This window comes from Planococcus citri, chromosome 4, assembly GCF_950023065.1.
Source record: "Planococcus citri chromosome 4, ihPlaCitr1.1, whole genome shotgun sequence".
Lineage (NCBI taxonomy): Eukaryota > Metazoa > Arthropoda > Insecta > Hemiptera > Pseudococcidae > Planococcus > Planococcus citri.
This window is the reverse complement of record NC_088680.1, coordinates 71,345,665-71,365,579: the sequence shown is the minus strand read 5'-3', so window position 1 is coordinate 71,365,579 and position 19,915 is coordinate 71,345,665. Positions and strand designations below refer to the sequence as shown.

The 19,915-nt window shown below is 35.5% G+C and overlaps 1 protein-coding gene across 2 annotated transcripts in view; it reads left to right on the top strand.

The window, feature by feature from the left end:
- Positions 1 to 11,292: 11,292 nt before the first annotated feature.
- LOC135845705 (pituitary homeobox homolog Ptx1-like) overlaps positions 11,293 to 19,915 on the top strand; it is a 61,313-nt gene continuing 52,690 nt past the window's right edge. Inside the window, exons 1-4 of one of the 2 annotated variants that reach the window (XM_065364487.1) lie at positions 11,293 to 11,448; positions 15,760 to 15,957; positions 16,040 to 16,226; positions 17,361 to 17,544. The gene's annotated coding sequence lies outside the window, so the exon portion shown is untranslated. The remainder of the gene's footprint in view (positions 11,449 to 15,759; positions 15,958 to 16,039; positions 16,227 to 17,360; positions 17,545 to 19,915) is intronic. The other variant, XM_065364489.1, reaches the window with a different exon arrangement.

Genomic DNA, 19,915 nt, shown 5'->3' with positions numbered 1-19,915 from the left:
CCTTAGCTGGTTGGAAAACCATATCTGATTAGGTGGTTTTCCAAATAAGTACATGCACCAATACGTTTATTTGAGGTGTTTTTTTGAAAACAAGGTTAGCTAGTTGAAAAATCAGATCTCATTAGGTGGTTTTCCAAATACGCACATTTGCAAATTTATCCGGGGTATTTTTTGAAAAACAACGTTAGCTAGTATAAAAATCATATCTCATAAGGTGGTTTATCACATTTATGCATCTGCATGTTTATTGATCATACTGTTTTGAAAAACAACCTTAGCTGGTTGGAAAATTATATCTGATTAGGTGGTTTTCCAAATACTCACATTTGCAGATGTATCCGGGGTATTTTTTGAAAAACGAACGTTAGCTAGTATAAAAATCATATCTCATAAGGTGGTTTATCACATTTATGCATCTGCATGTTTATTGATCATACTGTTTTGAAAAACAACCTTAGCTGGTTGGAAAATTATATCTGATTAGGTGGTTTTCCAAATACTCACATTTGCAGATGTATCCGGGGTATTTTTTGAAAAACGAACGTTAGCTAGTATAAAAATCATATCTCATAAGGTGGTTTATCACATTTATGCATCTGCATGTTTATTGATCATACTGTTTTGAAAAACAACCTTAGCTGGTTGGAAAATTATATCTGATTAGGTGGTTTTCCAAATACGTACATTTGCAAGTTTTATCTGGGGTATTTTTTAAAAAAACAACGTTAGCTAGTTCCAAAAATCAAATCCCATAAAGTGGTTTATCACATTTATGCATCTCCAAGTTTATTAATGATCCTTTTTTGAAAAACAACTTTAGCTAGTTGGAAAATTATATCTCATTAGGTGGTTTTTCAAATACATGCATCTGCATGTTTATTAAGAGTACTTTTAAAAAAAAAAAAAAAACCAACATTACTTACATAGAGAATGATAACTCATAAGGTGATTTTGTCATTTCTGACCGAATTACAAGATATTTTATTGGTTTTTAATCAATAAGTATGTTTTAATGCTGCTTTTTTATGTTTTTGTTCAATTTTACTGGAATTTCGCCTAATTTTTGATAACTTTCGATGATTTTTGTTCCAATTTTACCAGATTTTTGTAAAATTTAGTGAAAGTTTCCACACTATTTTATCAAGTTTTTTTTGATTTTCAACAAATTTCATTCAAATTGAAGCATTTTTACAAAATTTCTCTAGATTTTGCCATTTTCCATAAACTTTTATTCATTTTTTAACGGTCTTGACGGCATTCTGGCGAATTTTTTGCGAAATCGTGCTAAATTTTGTCATTTTTTCACAATTCTATGACGAATTTCATTGTCAGTTTTACTTTTATTTGGATGCTTCGAATAATTTTTTTTTCTTCAAAATTTATTCTTACATTTTTATTTTAGTATAATTTGATTAGTTTTTCCCCACTTTATTCGATTTTTTGTACTTTATGGCATTCTTGAGGTATTCTCGAATATTTGGCTGAAATTTTGCAGAATTTCTTCATTTTTTCACTCGTATAGGTATCTAACATTTCAACAAAACTGCACAGTTATGCGTAATTTTTCTCAATTTTGCTGCTACACAATATATGTATTAATTGAGTCGAGTCGACGTACTACTAGTCAGTTTCAAAATCTGAGTAGGGCTTGTGTGGATTATTTCCCTCGGTGATGCTTTTTTCTGGATAATTTGCTACCTACGTATACTTCACAAGACTCTCGATCCGATCCAAGTTTAAAGTTTGGGAAAATGATACCATACTCGGCAATCACAGCATCTTTTGTAAATACGTGAGATGAGAGATGTGAATAAGAACTACAGCATGCCGATGCCGCCGCTTAGCACTTATAAGTGCATCCCCTCTGTTTAGATTACTAATCCTGACACCGATCGGTTAGGGGGTAGACGGTGTAGAACTTGCCTCCAAATAAAAACATTCGAACGTGTTGTATTAGCCAAGATTTTCCGGTCGTTTTTGCTTTCACTATAGCGATGTACATGTAGATTATGGGAATGGTAACTTATGTTTTCTATAGTCTATACTCTATAGGCCTATAGTTGAGCATCGTCGTCGTGTTGCATCACACGACACGTGTCATTAAAACCAATTTTAAGGCTATGGGCTTGGGCACGAGCACTCGTCACTTGGGCAGAGGGCAGCGCGAGCGTGGTTCGAGTGCGCTACAAGTACACGCGTACAAGTTCATCTACATAAATACTGTAGGTACAGTGTACATGGCTTATGGCTGCTCGAATAGGCCACGTCTTGTTACGCGTGAAAATCGCATATTTATGAAATGCCATGCCATAAAAAAAAACATGTCTAGAGCACGTAATGGCGTCATGTACGCGTACACTTGTACAATTACAGTATGTAGATTGTAGATGTACGTAATGTACATACATACTGGTAGTAGTTACATGCCATGTCCGTCTCCACTCTCCCATCTTTCTATCTATATACTCGTAATATGTACTCGTACCTATCTAATATACGAGTTGAAAATTTTATTCTCGTACACTCGTTAGCCACTCCCACTGTTATTGGTGAACCTGTAGATAAATCGGTTACGAAAACTTTTTCAACCTATCCGACCGAAGCTTTATAAAGTATAGTGCTTTAAAGCTATTTTTGTACTGATTGCGAGTGCGAGAGAGTGTTCCGATGAACGGTCTATTGGTTGAGTGGGTTCTCTGCGCGAGCTTTTTCATACGCTCAAGGTGAAATTTTGGACGAGGGGCGGAATGTGGAAATAATCACTTCGTGAAAAACTTGAAATTTCAGTGTGCAAAAGGAATACTTGAAATTTAGTAGCTAAATCGCTGCCAAAAAAAAAAAAAATGAACATTAGATTAATTGACTCGCTGAAACCAAATAAAGAGATTAAAAGCAATTGAAGCTGAATTTTTTTTCAAAAATCTAAGAAGCTGAAAATTCGCTGGAGGCTCCAAAACATTCCGAAATTGTGAGCAATCGATTATATAGAGAGGTTCAAAACTATATAGGTAATCGCTCGAAAGTGAGCATTTTACACGTTAATTTGATTACAGTTTGATTCAGGTGTTTTCATGGAAAATGGGCCAAATTTAAAATTTTGAAAATTCGTCGAAAATCAAAAAACGCATTTTGGTGTACATATTTTGAAATGCTCGAGCTCGAAAAAATTAATTAAATACGTTGAAAATATTGCAGTTATAATAGAGTAGCTCCCTCGTAACGATGGACTCTGCCAACATCAGACCCCGAACGAATGCATCACAATTCGCACCAGGCGGCGGTGGCATACTGTGCGGGCACGCGCCAAATTCATATTTTTCTCGAAATCACCCTGCTCTTGGTGTTTATATCAATTTATCGTTTCGGAATTTCGGTAGGTATATTATTTTTGCACACTAAAATGAATACGAGGCTATCAGTTTCTCAAATTCACATTGGAATATTCCGCAAATTTTGAATTTTCCACTTCCCCATCCCGCAAAATTGTTGCCTCGGGTGAGAAAATTATTGCGGTTATTTTTCATTTTTTTCCCCGTCTTCAAAAAAGTAATGTCGGTAGCCCTCTCCCCGAGTTGAAAAAATCAAAAAAATGAAAAAAATTTCAATTTATGGAAAATATTTGTTTCTGCGTCGGAATTTTTCTGAATAATCTCCTTTTCTAGAAAAAACTTTCTCAGGTTCTTCAAAACATAATGGCCTCCTAATAAGGAGCCCCTCACAGTTGAGTCATTCCACGTCAATTGAACCAAGAAGTGGTAGGGGAGGTCGGCGATTTTTTTGAAATTTTTCCTGTGGAAAGACCTTTCGAAGGGATGGTGACCAATGGCGCAAATCGCAGCCCTCTAGCCCATTTTTAAAGGCAGCCAGGGGGTGTCAAAATTTTCAGTGAACCTAAAATATCATCCATTTCAGCAGTAGATTACTCGATAACCGCGGTACCTACCAAAATGGAACATTTTCCCATAGTTAGGGGTTTTGAAAGGCTTTTTGGTGATATCATAAAAATCAGTGTTGCCACTTTTTTTCGTACAAAAAATTAGCTCAAAAAGTTTCGAAACGTAGTTTTCATATCGTTCCGACTCTCAAAAATTCTGAAAAAAATATATTACGGACAACTTTTCATGCTGAACAACATATTAAAAAGTTGGGATGGTAACATGTTGCAAAGTTGATTTAAAAAAATTGAAAGTTTGCGAAAAAAATGCGAATTTTCGATTTAAAACATGAAAAAAAGTTTTGATAGGTGAAGTTGACCCATTTGACACATATTTTTAAGTATCTGTTGAAAAAGTTGAAAAAACCCTTTCACTCGATGAAATAAACTCCTCACAAAAAAATCAAAATTCGAAAAAATTCAAAAAATGAACGAATTTTTATTTTTTTGTTGTAAGTGTAATTTCTATCAACTTTTTCATGAAATACGTCAGAAAGAGGTCAAAATAAGACGACTGAATAAATTTAAACTTTTTTTGATGTTTGAAATTGAAAATAGAATTTTTTCGATTTTTGATTTTTTGCGAGGAGTTTATTTCATCGAGTGAAAGTGGTTTTTCAACTTTTTCAACAGATACGTAAAAATAGAGGTCAAAGGGGTCAACTTCACCTATCAAAACTTTTTTTCATGTTTTAAATCAAAAAATCGCATTTTTTCGCAAACTTCCAATTATTTAAAATCAACTTTGCAACATGTTATACCATCCCAATTTTTTAATATGTTGTTCAGCATGAACAGTTGTCCATAATATATTTTTTTTAGAATTTTTGAGAGTCGGAATGATATGAAAACTACATTTGAAACTTTTTGAGCTAATTTTTTGTACGAAAAAAAGTGGCAACACTGATTTTTATGATATTACCAAAAAGCCTTTCAAAACCCCTAACTATGGGAAAATGTTCCATTTTGGTAGGTACCTCGGTTATCGAGTAATCTACTGCTGAAATGGATGATATTTTAGGTTCACTGAAAATTTTGACACCCCCTGGCTGCCTTTAAAAATGGGCTAGAGGGCTGCGATTTACGCCATTGGTCATCCCTTCGGAAGATCTTTCCGCAGGAAAAATTTCAAAAAAATCGCCGAACCAACCTACCACTTCTTGGTCCAATTGACGTGGAATAACCCATGTTGAAAAAAAATCAAAATCAGGAAAATTTTTTTTGAAAATATCTCATTTCTACACTAGAATAATTATTCTACATGACTCATTTTTCTGAAAAAAAAACTTTTTTGGGCCCCCAAATGATGTTGGATCTCTTGTATGACTTGTATGGAGCCCTCCAAATTTGGAAAAAATGATAAAGTTTGAAAAGTTGATGTCTGTGGACAATTGGACATGTTTTGAATTCCATCTCCTTTCAGAGTTCTTTTAAATGATTTCTCTTCAAGAATAAACTTCCTTACTTGTTTGATGTTTCATGTTCACCTTATGGCAATTGGTATCTAGGTAATTAACCCCGAAAGTGGACAATTATTGAAATCAATCCTGCGGTCCTCCAAACTACGCCTGTGGTCGAAAAATGGAATCCGAGAAAATTCTATGTTACAATATTCGAGCCCAAAAGTTACAATTTCAAATTGACCGATCGTTAATTTCACTCGATGGCGATGGAAGTTGCAATCCAAAATGGCAACAACGCAATGAGGGATGATGGCAATTTCCGAAACCAAACATTTTGGTCGGGGTGTACATTCTATACTGTACCTATACTAACTAACTTCTAAAGTGTAAAGAAAAAACGAAGAGGGCATCGTCGACTCGATAAGTTTTTCTTCATTCTTGTTGGGGTACGCAGCAGGATGAGGAAAAGGAGGAGTGGAAGGAGGGGGAGGGGGTGAACGGGACACGACGCGACGCACCATTTGACTGGTTAAAGCAACAAGGGTGTTCTTCAACGATGGGAATTTTTTCATTTTTTTTCTCTCTGTTTTTCTCGTGCCAAGTACGCTGTACGAATATAAGCTGGTAATGGTAAACATTCTGCCAAAAGGGTGGCACGTAAAAAAGTGCTTTTTGTCGGGTAGATGAGGTATACCTACTCGTAGTATATAAGCTCTTCGTCGTCGTCGTCGTGCATTTTTTTTTTTTTTTAGGTACACGAAAAGATGGAAAGAGTGAAAGAGAAAACTGCGGGCTAGTTTGCTGATGCTGAAGGTGGCGAGCGGAGAGAGTTTTATTGAAAAAATAATAATGGCGTCGTTTCGTCGACGGAATTTCGGCCTTGTATATACAATTTAATCGATTAAGTTGATATTGCTATCGTCAAACGTAGGCTATGGGGTATGGGCTATACTTACTCGTGGTTATAAGTTATATGTAGGTAGGTAAAAGCTGTAAGCGAGTAAATAATTTTGCAACCATATAACCATGCCAGCAATGGATACCCAGTACGACGTACGGGGGCACGAGCAATACAAGCATACATCATACGTACTCGTATTATACAGAAAATCAGAGTGTAGGGTATGCTATATGCTTGCTATACGAGTATACCTTTGGATATATCCGGCGTAATCCACAAATTACAAAACCGAATACTACGCAGTTTATCATACAGCCGAAAGCCGAAAGCCGAAAAGTACACGGTCGAGATACCCGAATACCCGAACACTCTGCTCCGCTCCATTGCGAGCGCAGAATTTTAAACAAAGCCGAAGCCGAAGCCGAAAGCCACCAGCCAAGGCTCCCTTTTATTCTAAGGAAAAGACGACGACGACGCCAATTTTAATTACTAAATCTACATTACCCTTTATATGATCCTGAATATATTATGTGGACGGTCTCCGGGTCTCGTGCTCGCTCGCTCGTTTTGCTTTGCTTTGCCATGCCATGTAATTGCCATCGTCATTCCAATTTCCAGCCTTCGCAATATCTACTCGTACTCGTCGTACCTCCTCAGCTGATCCTTTGCGACCGCACACATTTTGTCTTCGTTGCTATATTTTAATGCGCTGCTAACCGCGTAGTAAAGTGCTATACTGCTACATTGTATACGATGTACCCCGTAATTTCCAATTCCCAGCGGTACGTTAGAAATACACGATGGCGTCGTACGAGGGATTTTTTTCTTTGCCAGCTTAATCCTTTTGCCGTGTGCAGGAGCAGAAGCAGCAGCAGAAGGGAGCTCGCTCTGTTTTTTTTTTTGTTTTTTTTGTTTTACTTTTTTGTATCGTGCGCGTGGATATACCTACTTTATTGTTTACTACATGCTTCAAGTATAATATAGTGTACTTGGTCGATATAGCTAGATACCATTTTATATCTTACAAGGGAAGTATCCCACCGACATAAATTTTTTTAAAATCGGGTGGGGGAATCGAAAGAGGACCCCCAAAATATACCACCAGCTGAAATTTCAGGCGCTGGAATCCGCTTTTCGATTTTTGGCGAATTTTTAAAAATTCAAATTTGGAAAAAAATTATCAGAAAAGTCAAAATTTCAGCAAATTGACTTGGAAAGCTGAAATTTGGTTTGTACCCTATTTTCATCCTCCCGAGTTGGTTGGTGACAATTTCAAAATGTTCTGGAGCCTTCAGTAAATTTTTAGTTCCTCCAGTTTTTTTTTTTTTTTTTTTTGTAAAACTGCCCGTGTTGGGAAAATAATCTCAATGGATGAGAATTATCAGTTTGAAAATCTAGTTTATAGTTCATCGTTTTCATCATTGCTGAGAGTTATCAGTTCCTCATCGACAACATCAGATTCTTCTGCATCTGTATCTGCATTTATTTTATGGTGTAGTCCGGCATATGACAATAGGAGTAATTGCACCCCCCGCCCCGCCGATTCACCAGCACAACTTTTTTCTTAAAGGGGACATCCTCAGGTACATTTTAAAGCAAACTTGCCCAAAAAAAAGTTGGCCTTACTCACAAACTGGCGGCCATTTTGATTGACAGGTCAGCCGAAATCGCAGATTTTACGTTTCATTTCAACATAGGGCTTGCACGAACTTTTTCAAACCTTACAAAGGTAGATCGAAAGATCATGCAAACATTTATCACCTGTCAAAATTTCAAGTGCTAAAGTGCGTTTTTCGATTCTTGGTGAATTTTTGAAAATCCAATTTAGGCCAAAAATGAGGGAAAAAATCAAAATTTTACCAAATTGACCGAGAAAGCTGAAATTTGGGATATCCCCTATTTTCGACATGCCAAATCGATTGGAAACGGTTTCAACCCCTTTGGAGCAGTTCTGGAGCCTCCGGCAGATTTTTGAAACTCGAAATTCCCACAAAATTCCATCAAATTGGAGTTGTAAAGCTAAAATTTATTCTAAAAACTAATTTCAATACGCTACGAAGTACTACATGTAAATTTCAAGTCGTTTTGGAGCCTCCAGCGGTTTTTTGGAAATTCCTGAAGCCACCAGCGGATTTTTGAAAACATCAAATTGGAGATGGAAAGCTGAAATTTACTCTATACTCCAATTTTAACCCCCTCTGACGATGACTTCTGGTGGGTTCAAGTCATTTTAGAGCCTCCAGCGACTTTTTTGAAAATTACAGGAGCCTCCAGTAGATTTTTGAAACTTGAAATTCCCGCAACATTAATTTATCAAATGGAGAAGGCAAGCTGAAATTTACTTCGCAGACTACATGGTAGTTTCAAATGTCTTTGAAGCTTCCAGCTACTTTTAGGAAATTTCAATTTTCCAAAAAAACGCCATACAATCTTTCAAAAAGTCGATGGAGGCTCCAAAACGACTTGAAATCCACCAGCAGTCAACTTCGTAGCGTATTGAAATTAGTTTTCAGAATGAATTTCGACTCTCTGTCTCAGTTTGATGAAATTTTGGGGAAATTTCAAGTTTCAAAAATCAACTGGAGGCTCCAGTAATTTTCATAAAAGTCGGTGGAGGCTCTAAAATGACTTGAACCCACCAGAAGTCATCGTCAGAGGGGGTTAAAATTGGAGTATAGAGTAAATTTCAGCTTTCCATCTCCAATTTGATGTTTTCAAAAATCCGCTGGAGGCTTCAGGAATTTCCAAAAAACCGCTGGAGGCTCCAAAACTACTTGAAATTTGCCTGCAGTACTTCGTAGCGTATTGAAATTAGTTTTTAGAATAAATTTCAGCTTTACAACTCCAATTTGATGGAATTTTGTGGGAATTTCGAGTTTCAAAAATCTGCTGGAGGCTCCAGTAATTTTCAAAAAATTCGGTGGAGGCTCTAAAATGACTTGAACCCACCAGAAGTCATCGTCAGAGGGGGTTAAAATTGGAGTATAGAGTAAATTTCAGCTTTCCATCTCCAATTTGATGTTTTCAAAAATCCGCTGGAGGCTTCAGGAATTCCCAAAAAACCGCTGGAGGCTCCAAAACTACTTGAAATTTACCTGCAGTACTTCGTAGCGTATTGAAATTAGTTTTTAGAATAAATTTCAGCTTTACAACTCCAATTTGATGGAATTTTGTGGGAATTTCGAGTTTCAAAAATCTGCTGGAAGGCTCCAGAACTGCTCCAAAGGGGTTGAAACCGTTTCCAATCGATTTGGCATGTCGAAAATAGGGGATATCCCAAATTTCAGCTTTCTCGGTCAATTTGGTAAAATTTTGATTTTTTCCCTCATTTTTGGCCTAAATTGGATTTTCAAAAATTCACCAAAAATCGAAAAATGCACTTTATCACTTGAAATTTTGACAGGTGATAAATTTTTGCACGATCTTTCGATTTACCTTTGTAAGGTTTGAAAAATTTCGTGCAAGTCCTATGTTGAAACGCAAAATCTGCGATTTCGGGTCACCTGTCAATCAAAATGACCGCCATTTTGTGAGTAAGGCCAACTTTTTTTTGGGCAAGTTTGCTTTGAAATGTACCTGAGGATGTCCCCTTTAAGAAAAAAGTTGTCCCGGAGGATCGGCGGTGCGCGGGGGGTGCAATTACTCCTATTGTCATATGCCGGACTATACTTATGGGTAGGTAAACATTTTGTGAGAAAATTAGGACGAATTTGTATCGATACCTTTTTGAGCATTTTTTTGAAAAATTGCATACTTAAAATTTAATTGGTTGTTGATCGACGCTATTGCGGACTCGATAAAAAGGGCTCAAAAAAGTTCAGACACAAATTTTCGATTTTCTGCTAAAATTTTAACTCATTTTGAAAGGAAGCGTGCAACTTTCTCAAAAAACGCAAAAATTTCAACTTCATATTGCGCTAATAAAAATTCTTCAAAATCGCTCGAAAATGATTTCATCACAATAATGTAGGTAAATCGCTCGTCGAATTTTAATCTATTTTGAGAGGTCGCGTGACACTGTTTCAAAAGTTTTGAAAATTATCACTCAATTTTGAACTTGAAATTTACCCAAAGGTTTGGAATTCCTTGAAGAATTTTGACCACAAATCATAACCAATAAATTTTGAGCTCAAAATCGTTCAGAAAATATTTTCGTCTCAGTATTTGGATTTTTCACGAAACTTTGGCCTATTTTGAGAGGCTGCTTGACTATTTTTTCAAAATATTCCAAACATCGTTTACGTTGACCAATTTTAGGCTTGTAATTTTTTAGCCTTGCTCAAAAAGAAATTTGGTTGAAGTATAAAATTTTAGGAAATTTTGATAGGTTGCTTCCATTTTTTTTTTTCATTTTAAAATCAGGACCCAATTTTTTTACTCATAATGTATTTTTTAAATGCTCCAAACGCATTTTTGTCGAAATACTGAATTTCTCGCGCAGCTCATTTCAGCTCATTTTGATGAGCTGCGAGGATATTTTTGAATAATTCTGCAAAGCTTCATTTTTGGCTCGAAACGCCCTTCAATCGACTCGACGTGTTAAAATTTCAGTTTTTCGACTTTATTTGGCTAAATTTCGTGGAAATTACAACTCCCCTAAAATCTGCTGGTTGCTCAAAATGCTTTGAAACCGTTTGGAAACGAGCAGAGTATTTGAGATTCTGCGTCCCCGTCCATTTAATTTTAGACCATTTCTGTGGTCTTGAATTTTGATTAAAAGTGTACTTTTATTAGGGTTCTACTGACGATGAGTGGAAATTGCGAGCTAAAATATTAAATAGGTACATCTACCTACGTAGTACCTACCTAGGTAAAATTTCAGATTTAAAACAAATTTTCAAACTTTTGCTTTGAGAGTTCTACTCAATTGTCATCACTCTACAAGTACAAAATATGGAAAACTAATGATGTGACTTTTATATTTTATTTATATCTACTTAATTATGGCCAAGTTGACTTACCATGAACAATCCGTTTTATTATTTTTCAGAAGTGAAAAGATGGAAGAATCCGAGTTCATACGCCGTTTCTACTCCTCAATCAACAAATGAACATGAATTTTTTTCTGACATCTCACGACAGTAGATTGTTTCAAATGAATGCTGAAAATCAATTCAACGCATTCCCCTTAGAGATTTGCCGAGTAAGAGTAACTGGTTTATGCGTATATAGAAAGATGGAAGCGAACTGTTCCAATGAAAAGTATTGCGGTAAGTTCTAATCACCTACGAATATATTCAGTTTATGAAAAACCAGGGGATTCTGCAGCTTTCACTGTAATTCAGTCAATTTTGAACGTTTCGCTTTTTGACTAAAACATTGAAATAAATAATTTGACTTCGATCATGTTCAGGGCGGACACGTTCCCGTTCGCGGTGATTTCAATTTTATTTTTTCTAAGGGTCCGAAATGCAAGCTCCCTAAAAAGATGCTAGCTTAGAGAAATCCTTTTTTTCTCTTTCATTTTTCACGCGAGATGTTCAGCCTATATTTTTTTGGCTTCGAAATTTTGAATTTGAATTTTTTTTTCTTTACAAATTTCAATTATGAAACAGAAAATTGAAGGGCAAAAGTTTTTGAAGATTCGTGTTTCGAGAACTGAAAAAATGATATTTTTATGCGAGAAGTTTATTTTTTTGGCTTCAATATTTTTTGAATTTGAATGACTGTACTTTGGAAATTTCAGTTGGAAACTAGCAAATCTTTCGAAAATTTATGCAATTCAATAAGTAAAACATTGAGTACCTATTTTTTAAACTGAGAAGTTAATTTTTCTATCCTTGGAATATTTACTTCAAATTCATAATAGGTAAGTTTTTCTGCTTCAGCATTTCGATCAATTTTCAAATTTTTTTCAAAGCGTTTAATTTTATCAAAATCACAAAATTTTCCAATTTTTATTATCAATTTTTCAAAATTTCCCAACAATTTTGCGCGAGTGACTCATCAAAATTATAAAATTTGTCATTTTTTTGTCGATTTTTTTGAAAATTTTTCTCAAGTTGTCACAGTTATGAGAGTGAATTATTTAGAAATTTTTAAAAAATTCACTCTCAAGTCGTCAGTTTGCATTCTCAAACAGTTCTAAACAGTTGGAAATTTTCATCAATTTTTAATGAATAATGTCAACTTTTCCTATAATTGTGCCAAAAAAAAAAAAAAAAACGAATTGGCCATTTTTTCCAACTTTCCAGATGTCCAGAAGGGAGACGGAACCTCCCCCCTTTAGTTTCATACCTGAAGTTGCCACTATGTTTCAAACATTATTTTGAAGATTCTGCTTCAATTTCCTATAAAATTCGACCAAGAATTGTTAAAATCTAGCAAAAAGTGCATAAAACATGGTTAAAAACCTAATACGAGAATGATATGAACTTGAAATAAGCATTCAAAATCATCTCGAGAAAAATTCATTTTTCGATGAGCTTTATTCGAGTCAATTCGAATGAACTGTAAAATCTCATAGATAGATAAATGAAATTTCTCTTTTCAGAAGAAGGGGGAGGGGCTTCATGCAGGGGAATCAATATTGTTGGGGCGCTCTAGCTCGAGGGAAATTTTTTCTTGGAATTAGTTGTTTAGAAAGATTCTGACCAAAAATGAAAAATTGTCAAAAACTTTTAGTTTATTGTTTTTGTTTTTTTTTTAAATTTTTATCCAATTTTAGAGGATTTCACGAGGAGATCAACTCATTGTTGCGGGAGGATAGAGGAAGGTTTTTTCTTCAAAATTAATTAATTGAGAAGAATATTCTGACATAAAAATGGAACTTGGAGAATTTTTTTCAATTTGGGGTAGGTACTCCATTTAAGGAAACCAGGATTGTTTGAGGGATCCAGAAAATGAAAAATGTTTTCTTTGAAGGGGGATTATTTAGAAGAATTCTGACGCAAAAATGGGAAATTTTTAGATTAGGGTCATGTCATGTCAATTCGACCAACGTTTTTGAGTCATGTCTTTCGATTTCGCTCAAATTTTTTTTACAATATCTACCCATCCAGTAAGTAAGAAACCCGCAATCAGTTTGTTCCCAGCCCCCTCAGGGGGCGGGTGGGGGGGCTTCCATTATTTTCACATTGTCTCGAGGTACTCAACTTCAGCAGCCCATTCGTCCAAAACTATGATACTTTCATCAAAACTGATTTCACAGTTCGAAAGGGTCTTGAATTTTGAACTTTTTAAGCATTTTGAAATTTTCAAAATTCGAAAGTTGAACTTTCAAATTGAAAGTTTAAATTTCAAATTGGCGCTGTAAGTGGGAGCAACCATTTAAAATTCTGGAAAAATTTCCATAGGTGTACCTTTTGATGCTTTTTTGAAATATTCACGTTTCGAGATGGGATCTCTCGATTGAAGGGGAGCACCACCACCCCCAATTAAGGGCAAAACTTTTGAAAAATAATCTGGGGCTTGTGATATATCGAGTTATATGTTTTTGGTAACGCTGAACACGAATATGAGGTTATATTTTTGATTGGACCCCATCCACGGCCCCCAGCACCTCCCCAAATGGGGGTCAAAGTTCAAAATAGGGTTTTTTCGTGCGACACATTACATAGTATGTTTTTGGTGACGCTAAATACGAATACGATGTCAGATTTTTGGTTGGACCCCATTTATGGCCTCCAACAATTTTTTTGCGGGAGGTTCTGGGAGCCATGAGTGAGGTCAATTTGAAAAACTACGGCTAAATTCGTGTTCAGCGCAGGGGCGTAGCAAGCGGGGGGTTGGGGGGGACGGTCCCCCCCCGGCAGGTTTTGAAAAGTTAAAAAGTTGGCATTTTTGAGTTTACGAGGATGAAAATTCCAAAATGATAACTTTTCAATTAATCATTAGTTGAAAAGTTGGCGTTTTTGACTCAGCTTGATTTGCCAACTGAGAACTTCAGAACTCACAATTGTCAACTTTATTTTCTACTTATTATCTAGTTGAAAAGTTGACAATTTGCAATTGTTAAAATTAAATTGAATTTGCCAACTACATACAATTAATTTCAAATGTAATGTACCTATATTGTAGGTACATTTTTGATTTGCCAACTGAGTACTTGAGAATTGGAAACTCAAAATTGCCAACTTTTCAAGGAAATTATTCATTTTGTTCGAAAATCAACAATTCTCATTTATTCTGTTTACTTAAAAAGTTGGAATTTTTTAATTGAGTATAGAAGAGAATTAAAACCAACAGAATAAACCCCCTTAAATTTAAATTTAATTCGGCTATTCTTATTCTAAATTTGCCAACTGATGCGAGCATGATACAATACCTGAGGACTCAGTTCCCAAATTGACCAATAATGTTGCACCTACTTAGTTGACAAATTTATACTTGATTCATTTTTTCATTTGCTTATTTATTTTTCCAAAATTCCAAATAAAACAATTACATATTGTAATAGTTTTTTATGCTATTTTAGTTCTTAAAATGTACATTTCCAAAAGCTTTGGCCCTCGCTTCGCTCGGGCTAATTTGTTTTCCTTTTTCACAGTAAGGTTGCATTTTCTAGAAAAATATTGCAAGAATTTGAAAAATGCAAAGATCAGAAAAATGATTTTCTATCGTCAAAAATGACGTTCTTCGGTTTTTTGTGTTACAAATTGTTAAAAGCTTTTGCCCTCGCTTCGCTCGGGCCATTTGCTTTCACTTTCCCAATTCTAAATTTCTACAAAAATATTAGGTAAGTAAGTCTCGAATTTGAAAAATATCAAGATTGGAAAATATCATTTTTGACTTTGAAAAATGACGTTTTTCAGATTCTCAAGTTATAAAATTTTGCAAGTTTTTGCCCTAGCTCTGCTTGGGTCAATTCCATTTCGTTTTTTGTTTAAGCTCAATGCAATTACTCCCCAATTATACATAAAAGTTTGAATAAAATTGCGTTAGGTAATTTTCAATTTTTTTAAATTTCCAGTAATGTTAAATAAAAACATTGGGTCAAATACAAAAATTGGGAGTATTACCTTAAATCACAATTTCTAGCCCGAGCAAAAAAAGTACAAGCAAAGCTGTTTTATTTGAGCAAATTTTTAATCGATTTTGCAGTTGGCATTTTTAACATTACAAAGTTGGCATTTTTTAAAATTTACCCCCCCTTGTAAAATCACTTTGCTACGCCCCTGGTTCAGCGATATCGAAAACACACTATTTCATATTTCACACAATTGACACCATTTTTTTCTAGGTTACCCCCCTTGGGGAGGTAAAGAGATTTTTTTTCAAAACTTTCCTTCCTCATGCATCATCCACAAAAAAAAAAGAAAAAAAAAGATTTTCCAAGTTTAAATCAACCTGACAGTAATTTTTATGTTTTTTTGTTATTTTTTTTATCACCAGACTTTTCTTTTATTAATTTCTGTGAAAATGTTTTTAAAATACTTTCTGCATTAAGTTTCATAATTCAAATCGTACAATCTTTTTAAAATTCATTTTCATCGTGCTACCGTATCGTGATTCTTGAAATTTTATTTCATTCGTTTGGAATGTTTTGTATTCATTTTCGTTTTGTATTTTTCACATTTCAGGAAAGGATGTACCAACCTGTGGCGAATAACGAATGAGTTTGAACTTCATCGAGGCTCAAAGTACGCATCGATGCTCCAAAGCTATTGATTTGACATCGCTGATGTGGAATAAAGTAATGATGTCGATCTGGAGTGCATACGAGAGACCAATTCGAGGACTTGGAGGAAAAAGGATATTCGCATGCGTATACTTATATGGTGAGTATATTTCTTCAGTTGGTACCATTTTAGGTGCATATACATACTACATTTACTAACGCGTTTGTTTTCTGTTTTGTAGGCATGTGGAGTGAATTTTTCATTTTTTTGTGTGTTTTTATGGGGCTGTTTATTGAGGCACGACTTCGAGAACCTTCAGAAACTGCATGTAGAGCATTTGCCAAGTATCGGCAGCGAATAGTTTACGATTTTTACGAACGTCGGTGGATTCAATCAAATGCTGCGACACATTTTCAGCAGATATATAGGTACACTATATTGCGTGTACAACTTTGAAATTTAACCATGCAAGCTGTATTATTTGCTGTATAGCTTCAATTGTAAGCTGCTGCACGACGATACGAGTCTTTGGTTTTGTTTTTGTTTCTGTTTTCGATTTTTGTTTTTTTGCTCGATATATTTGGTGCGGCGGGTCGCAGAACTGAGAGCGCGCACATTCGGCAACGTTGAGTCGTCATCGTCGTCGATGGAGAGGCCGGCGAGGAGCAGGAGCAAAAAAGAGCAAAACGACGACGGTGGAACGGTAGAGTACATACGAGTACAGCAGTACACAGGCACAGGAAGGTGCGACGGCGCGATATTTTGAAAAATGGAGGCGTACCGTGGGGTCCGAGGGTACTGCAGGGAAGCCGTGCAGTACCGCAGCTCAAGGCGGAGACTCGCCGCGGTATTTGAATGGCGAAAGGAGAGCGATACCGCCTTCTCGACGTACAGAATGGTTGGCAGAGTCGACGTTATTGGCGACGAGGTCTCGATTACTGTGTCCCCTTGCCAGAGAGCCGGCGATGTTGTCGGTATTTAGCAGCGCCGGCAGTGCGCCGTGCGCGATAACCGAGCCCGACAGCTAATTATTATACGACCGGCAGAGCGGTTGCTAACGCCCTCGACCCGCCGCCGCGCCTTCGGGTGCGCGCCTCGCGCCTCGGCCGCGACCGCGCGCGGCGGTCCTATCGATGCCGATGCCGCGTCGCTTCGCGCTGTAAGCTCTGGCTTTAGACTACTACACCGTAGAGTATCTCTATCAAAAGGGTTTTTCTTAAAGCCTACGGCTCAGACTGCGGCCGCCGAATAATCCGAGGTCAATTTGTTAAAGTTAAGACAATGAGATCAAATAGGCTGTTTCGTCGGCAGCTATATCCAAACGCATTATAATATCAACGTTTTTATTTCCTTTTTTCTTTTTTTTTTTTTTTTTTACTTTTTCTATAGTTTCGTTTGTTGTGTTTTTCTTCGCACGCACACGCCAATTTTTGTTTATTCATTTTTTTTTTTTTATTATTATTATTTACTCGTTATTTTTGTTTTTTGTTTTTTTTTCAATTTTGGTTTTTTATTGGTTTGATTTTTGGTACGTCGATGATCGCGGCCGCGTATACGTATAGATGGTGGTTGACGCGATGCTAATAATTTATCGATGATTACGACCGATGTCGCATTTGTGTGCTGTTGAAGCTGTCGTCGTCGTCCTCGTCGTCTGTGCGCCCGGAACCACGTGCGAATAGAACGCTTTTATTGCTGGCCATCTACACCGCATCTATAAAGACTCTATAATACCACCGAATACCGGTAATTTGATACTATATTTTTATACCTACCTAGCTTATAGTATACGTAGGTATCCTTATTCTTCATCTGCGAGCAAATCGAACCGGTTTCAAGACTCGAAGACTGATCTACATAGAAAGTTTTATGCACTTTGGTGTTAGCCATCTCCTTCTGCATGGTGGGCGAGGATTTGCGCATTTAAAAAAATTCTCCTCTCTCAGTCTCTCGGGTAGATTATTCGTCATTAATCAAATATAATATAAATTGGATCCAAATAGTACCAGTACCCGATGAGAATGATGAAATTTACAGCTCGAGCTTCCTTATCAAATTATCACGTCGTATTTGCTCGCGAATATTAGCTCAGCAGCTCCTGAAACGATGTTTTTTTATCTTTTTTATTGCGTGTGTTTTGGTTCTGTGTGCTAACTTGGTTCGATGTTGATTGTCCTACTATACTACGGTCGAAGAGGAAGACGAAGAATATTTTGCTCTAATTTTTCGCAATTCCGATTCGTTCTCGGATAGTACAATTTTGACTTTTGAGCCCACGATTTAGTGTACTATTTTGAAAAATGATCCTGGAGTGTGAAACCGAAAGAAGAATTCGATAATGAAACGTTTACAAAACGTAGGTAATGTCGGGCATGAGCTTTGAAGGATTCAAAATTTTAGGGAGAATTTGATTTTGCTAGAGCTGGTCTTGATATTTTTTAAATTTTGAACTATAGGTTTTTGGAAATTTCAATTTTTGAAAAGAAAACCAAATTGGGGGGATCGAAGCTCTGGGGCAAAAGCTCTCATCGTACCTACATTTACTCGTATAATTTGAGAAATTGTGCTAGAGGTACAAATTAGGTGAGTTTGATGTGAAAAGTTCATTTTTTTAGTTCTCTGATTTTTTAAATTGGAACGATAATTTTCTAGAAATTCAATTTTGGAATAGAAAAATCAACTCGAATACTGAAGCGATGCAAAAATTTTCGAAAATGTGTACCTACTCTACTCAATTCGAGGAAATCCTTTGGCATTCTTGAAAATTGCAATAAATACCTAGGTACTCATTTTTAAAGTGCAGCAATCTTCCAAAAAAAAAAAAAACAAAAAACAAAAAACTGTGAAGCTCGAACGAAGCGAAGACGGAAATTTTTGTAAAATTGAGGGGTTCAAAACATGGGTGATACTTAGTGGTTTGAAAGTTTTTGAAAATATTTCAAAATTATAGAAAATATTATAGTTACTTAACATTGTTGGCAATTTTTTGCGATGGAAAGGTATCCTTGATTTTTCAAATCAGGTATTTTCACATAACTTTCATTAGTTCGTGAGTTTGAAAAATAAAAATTGCGCAGATAAAATTCACTGCCTAGAAATCGTAGGCATGAAGTAGGTACAAAGCAGTCCAGCCTAAGAAAAACCTCCTCTAGACCAAATTTCATTTGATAGAATTCAGCTGTAGAAAATTAATAGCCTACCTATGGGTTTAAATTTATTTTTATTTCGGCCCTGAAATCAATTGGTAAAGGTTTCAGCTGATTTGAAGTTTCCAGATAATTTTTGAGTTTCGCAGTTTTGAAAAAACTATACAATGTAAAATTCATCGCTTCAAACTAGGATTATTTTTTCGATGTTTTAAATCCAAAATTTCTCCATTTGAAAAAAAAATATTAAAATAAATGACTTTTCTCGTTTTTTGTTTTGTTGAGATATATATTTTTGGGCAACTTTATAGGTACATATTTTCGGTTCTAAAAAATCTCCAGCTGATTTTAAAAGAATTTTGTAATCGTGATTTCAAAATGTGCAGGAAAACCATTATTATTTTTTAATCGATTTATTCCAAAAAGGCAATTATTAGAATTTTTATGAAACAATGTTATTTTTCAGTTCTGATTCAACAAAAGACTACGATTAAAAACTTCAGCCGCTCCAATTTCTTTTTTCAATGTTACAAAAATTTCTTCAATTTTTTTTAGTCGGATGACTGAATTTTCCAAAAATTGTCTCGTTAACAATTATTAATGAATTCATTTTTTCAGTTAGGTGTCAAATGTATGAAATCAAATTTCATCATTTCAAAGCATTTGATTTTGATCTTCTTCTCGAATGTTTTTACAAAATTTCTTTGAAAGTTGTGAAAATTGATCAGGTGGACTTCGGAAAGTTAAGCATTCGTATTGCTTTCAATCCATAATTTTAGCAAACGTAGGCTCGAGTAGGTATTTTAAATATGTACCATTTTTTCAAGTAACAAATTGTAAATTTGAAGGAAAAAATGTTGATGACGTTGAAATTGACATATCTCGTCTTGGAAAGAAGTAAAATAGGTATTGCTTTTTGTGGAATCAATAATTTAAAATAATGAAGAAAATCAAAATTTTATCGAAAGTTC